The sequence below is a fragment of the Homarus americanus genome, unplaced genomic scaffold (genome assembly GCF_018991925.1).
Source record: "Homarus americanus isolate GMGI-L3 unplaced genomic scaffold, GMGI_Hamer_2.0 scaffold8148, whole genome shotgun sequence".
Classification (NCBI taxonomy): Eukaryota; Metazoa; Arthropoda; class Malacostraca; order Decapoda; family Nephropidae; genus Homarus; species Homarus americanus.
In genome coordinates, this window is record NW_024721643.1 from 736,284 (window position 1) to 742,453 (window position 6,170).

The following is a 6,170-nucleotide window of genomic DNA, read 5'->3' on the forward strand; positions in this document are numbered from 1 at the left end:
ACTTAACTTACTTTCCTGTTTTTTAACGTTAAAGAAAATAATAATAAGATAAATTCACCATTAAAAAAAGTCTTGCCATTATTCGTCCGTCTGGCTCTCAACTATATATTAGGTTACATATTACTTGAAAAAAAAATAGGAAATTATTTTGCTGAGAATTCTTCCTTCATTGCTGGTTAAAATATTCAGTATTCAGAAGAACAAAACCACTGGAATTTGTGGCGTGTATAAAGAATGTTAGCGAAAAAAAAATATTGAAACCTTATTTACTTTTTAAAACATTATTCCTTGTTAATATAAATAAATAAATTAATAAATGTAAGAAAATAAATAGATAAACGAAAGAGTGGATACACAAATACATAAATAAAATAACTTAGCACCATGATCAGTCAATTATAATCTCCCACCTACACCACCACAATCTTCAGCTTCCTCTGGCTGAGCGCCTCCTAATCTGGTGTTATCCATCCCAGTGTCAGTGTGAGCGTGTACGTGTGTAGTGCCCCATCCGAGCGTCACTCACACATCAACACTTAACTGATAAGATAAACACCAAGAAAGTTGTCGAATCTCTCACAAGTTATTATTTCTCCCCAGTTCGTATTCCTCGTGTTGTTTCTATTTACGTAAAAAAAAAAGATTATAATTTCCTAACGTATTGCAGTATATATTTTTTAGTGTGGTATAGCGTGAGTACTGATGCCAGTTCTTGTTCAAATTGATCTGTTTACGTTAGAGAGTTGTGCGGTGTTCAGTGGTATACCAAAGTAGCGTTCACCTCGACTGTATCTTATCCCTGTCATTTTTATCTCCCACGACGTATGTCACTTTCCCGGCCACGAAGATAACATTAAATTTAGTTGTTGTTGTGTGTGTGTGTGTGTGTATATAATAATAATAATAATAATAATAATAATAATAATAATAATAATAATAATAATAAACGGTTTATTCATAGAGTTGCAGCAGGTGGCTGAAAATATACAGACTTACATTTGATTTAGACATAATGATATAATATGCATTGAATACATTTACAGGGCTGTACAGTACATAAATCAGGAGTTGTTTATTATTTTAACAATAGATGGGATGGTGCTGTTCTTATATCTATCGGTGCGGGCTCTTATGGGCTGAATTTTGTTGTAGTGGCGGACTGCTCGAGTTGGGTGGGGGGCTGCAGGAGGTGGCGATGGCGAGGGTGGTGCAGTAGCCCACTGCCAAATCCTGCTAGTCCGTGGTGGTGGAGGTCACTGAGGGATGGCATTTCCAGGGTGGAGAGAGCGTTGGTGTAGCCGGAGTATTCTGCGCCGAGCATGATTCTGCAGGCCCTTTTCTGTACCTTCTCTAGCTGACGTTGTTGGGTGGAGTTGAGAGAAGACGACCAGACTGGTGACGCATACGTTAGTTTGGGGAGAATAAAGGCGTTGTAGATGGTCCTCAGCTCTGGCGTGGGTGTCCCAAGTGACCTAAGTCTTTGTAGAATGTAGAGACGGTACGAGGCTGCCCTGACTGTGTGTGTGTGTGATTAAGACAGGTTATCAGGGAGTTACTGGCGAGCTTTATCTGTTGGTAAAGTCATACGTTCAGAGATAATGGTTGGATTAATTCTTGAAGACGCAACAGGCACTTTTGCTTACTCTCTCCAGTGGCTCACAGGATGCCAAGCCTCTGTATGTCTGTGGCTCTTTTACCAGCTCCATACGTTTTGAGCCATCTACATGTGGGTCATATTTATGTGGATGGTGTATAGCTTAGCTGGTTGACACTAAAACATTTAATGATTAATTATATCAGACTAACACCAGGAAAAATCAGGACAATCTTTCTGTTCTATCCTTGAGTCACGTCCAGGAGTGTCTTACCCCTGTGACTTGATGATGCGGTACGGTAACACTGAGAAGAGGCTAAGATGTTTACCGTGGTAGACGATGAGCACTATTCTAGCTGCTTTATTAACTTAACCAAGGGAATTAATGCCCTTCTGGTCCGAGTCGTTGTTCTCCGGTGTTAAAGACTTCACCCCGTTGATACTGTGTCAGTGTTGAAGGTGCCACTGGGAGGGAGTTAACATTATACAAGTGTCGGCTGTCACTTAGTCTCAATAGAGTGTCACGTTTCAGTTAACTTTAGACAGGAACCTGATGTGGATTTAAAATGGATATTTCTAGCTCTAAACATTGAGAATAAACTAATGTGGTGAGAAAGTGAATATACTGAAATATATATGAGGAAGCAGATAAAAGATCTTTATCACCTGGGTTCAAATCCATGATAAGACTTAAATTAGACCATGAGTCAGGGCAGTGCATCACGGAGCGCTCGTCGTAACCTTGGGCGGGTTGGATGTGATCCAGAATAAATGTTTGCCATTACCTCAGTGCCTCACCATCAAGGCTCCACATTCTAAAAGGTTTGCACGAAGAATATTCCCCTTACCTGGTGATGTAAGAATGCACGAAGAATAGTCCCCCCTTACCTGGTGATGTAAGAATAGTCCCCTTACCTGGTGATGTAAGAATGCACGAAGAATAGTCCCCCCTTACCTGGTGATGTAAGAATAGTCCCCTTGCTTGGTGATGTAAGAATGCACGAAGAATAGTCCCCTTACTTCACCTCCTGCTCGGTAATGTTGGAAGGTGTACACAGTATCACACAGGCACCTCATTGTTAGGTGTTGACGAATGTTGAAGTGGAATTTCCTTGTTGCCACTAAGTTATAATTTTATTAAATGCTTTCATATGGCTAATTCTAGGGTGTGAAGTAATTGTATAAATGTTTATATAACGTTTTCAGGGAATGATTGTTTATTTTGTGCTATTTTTGCCATCCCCATTTTAGAAGATTTTGCTAGGTTAGGCTAGGTTAAGTTAGGTTAAGTTAGATTAAATCGTATAAAACACACAATTATCCAGGTGGAATGTGGAATGAGTTTAATTACCTATCTTACAAACTATATTTCGTCTTGGATGGCGAGGATAATATTTTTTTTTTATCTCCATATTTAGCAGCATAACTTTCGACCTACAGAAACGTTCAACTCTTCCCACACAAATCATGGACAACGTTATGAGATTAGTTGTGTTGTACCCCAAAAAAACTCCGATCTATAACAATGTCTTAAGCTTGATTTTATTTCTCATTAAACAAGAAGTAAATGATGTAGATTAATTCTTCTTCACTCATCTACCAACAACTCCAATTAGTATACAGAGTTGATATAGTATGAAGCGTTGTGTATTAATGCCAAGGTTGAGGGTGTATTCTGTATAGTGTATACTGTCTGGGTGTAGGTGAGGAAGTAACGTGGGTGCATTATAATTAATTTGTTTCCTGTCTTTCCTCACCTTTATCTTCCCATTTCCTCCCTTCATTAAGTTTATCGTATTCCACAACCAACAGCATACACTTGTAGATGAATATTAAGGTAATCAAATGGTGGCGAAGGTTTGGCTATAAGGGGAGGTTGGAGGCCAGATGGTGTGGCTATAAGGGGAGGTTGGAGGCCAGAAGGTGTGGCTATAAGGGGAGGTTGGAGGCCAGAAGGTGTGGCTATAAGGGGAGGTTGGAGGCCAGAAGGTGTGGCTATAGAGGGAAGGTTGGAGGCTAGAAGGTGTGGCTGTAAGGGGAGGTTGGAGGCCAGAAGGTGTGGCTATAGAGGGAAGGTTGGAGGCTAGAAGGTGTGGCTGTAAGGGGAGGTTGGAGGCCAGAAGGTGTGGCTATAGAGGGAAGGTTGGAGGCTAGAAGGTGTGGCTGTAAGGAGAGGAAGGAGACCACGTAAAAAAAAAGTAGGTGGAAGAGTAACGATGAGGTAGGTATTACTTTAGTGAGGGAAGGATCTATACGTGAGAGTACTGTACTTTGACGAAAGAGCGATGCAGAAACACGAGACGAGACATACTGCAGTGCATAGTCTCTTGTCTCACGATGTATTGTGCATTTAACCTCCTTGAGTATGATGACTTAACACCTTGAGTACGATAATTAAACCTCCTTTGAGTATGACGACTGACACCTCGAGTACGGTAATTTAACCCCCTCGAGTTCTGTACGATCATTTAACCCCTTTGAGTACGATGACCAACACCTCGAGTACGATAACCCAGGTGTTGTAAGTTGTGTTGAAGGCAAAAATGAATATTTCGGAAGCCATTGTGATGGAAGCATCGTTTTCCAGTATAAATTACAAGTATTCTGCCCGATTAAGGAACAGCAGCGTATAGGCGCGGGTAAAGGTGTAGTTATGAACGAGTCCAGAAGAAATCACAGAAAAGGTCGACATTTGGACTAAGAAAAAAAAGTAGTAGAAATAAATATCTTTTAAATAGTCTAAATACAGTTATGTTAGGTTAGAATACATTTAGTTTGGTTAGGTTTGAGATTAAAATTTGACTTTTCCAACATTCGTTCTGAAGGCAAAGAAATGTTTTACTCCCCTTCTCGTTACAACTATCATTCGTGGAAGCTGGACTCTCAGAATGTTCAGCAGCCGCCATTTCCTTCGTTTCTAATTCAGCTATAGACTCTAGCTTCAGGGGAAGGCGAATTATTATATTTAAACTGCTCTGCAAAGTCTATACGAAGACTGGGCAAGACCAGTGATACAACACCAGCAGTGTCAACGAGCAGGTTTTGGTGGTCTAGACAAGTTAGCTTCGGTTGTAAACAGTTTTCCAGACACGTTTTCTGAACTAAATGATATTGTGATTACATTCTAGGGATAATTAGAGTGGATTTTGTCGTGGCCGTTGTCCATTGGTTCCACCTAAAGATATCGAGCGATACTACAGATTATCCATTGCTCAGACAAAAAAAAGCTATCTGAAGCGCCCCAAAATAATAATAATGAAAAAATAACTTGGCTGAAACAAACAATAGCGATGATTATTTTTGCAGTTACCTCCTCTACCGTGTTCAGCAGATTCTTTAACAAGAGCATGTGCACCACGTATGACTAACCTACAGCAAGCAGCGCGTCAGGTGAGAGTCGTGTGCACTGATGAACAAGAGGCTACTATCGCCAACGATACTAATCAATAACACCATGCTGGTCGACCCTAATTAGGACGAGCTGGTGTGTATGATGCCTTCAAATGGGACTAAACACCAGACTCCAGCAGTTCAAAGCCCGAGACACAGTTGTGGACACCCGCGTTGTGACTGAGGAAAGTAAGATGCTCATTCTGTCAGGCTTCTCCAGGGCCTCACGTCGTAAGAGAACGTGATTCGGTGAATGTCTTTACCAGACATGGAGACAAAAGTCTTTGAACTTTTACAAACAAAGGAACATACAGACAGACCCGCTGTTATACAAGTGAAAGTATGTCACCGCTCGTCACTAGTCAAAGAAGTGGCTTTGTAAAGTGTGTGTGTGTATGACGCCCTGTTAGAAGTGTTCCAAAACTCCGTCGTAACATTATCCTCATGTGAAGTGTTCAGACCATCAGCCTCCGCCACCCCCACCACCAACAACCTCTATACTGTATATATCCCATACTACCTGGAGATGGAGGGTAGTTGATTAGCGCTTGACTGGTAGGTACCCCATCAATCCATAATGCAGACAGGCCAGTTCAGCTCATATATGCTGCAACTAGTTTCAAGTGGACGTTCAAGAAAATGTTAAATTCGCCTATGTTCGTGCATGTCCAACGAGATTACTTCCAGTGGTGTGTGTGTGTGTGTGTGTGTGTGTGTGTGTGTGTGTGTGTGTGTGTGTGTGTCGTGGAGGCTAAACATAACTGAAACAAAGACGCATGCTAGACGACACAGGGTGCTCTGAGAGTCACTTACAAGTTGACTAATAAAGGTGACATTCGTGTGTGATTATATGATTCATGATGACATTGTGTGTATCTATCCCCTCTCAGGGTATATGTCATTAGGGTAACAGAACGCATTTACCAATACATTTCATATATACAACACTGGGTGATTACAAATGATCTTCCTGTTCTGAACGAGTGACCCTGGTGTTTCTTGTTATGTCTCCAGAAATAACAATACCGTATACAGTTCATTTCAGAACAAGAACAAGAGAGTGAACACAAATTATCCTTCTTAGATAATAAATATACACGTTGAGGAGAAAGGGAACACCTTTTGTATATAGATTTATAGAAAACCTACGTACAGACCAACAGGATTAATTGCCAAAATCTCTTCC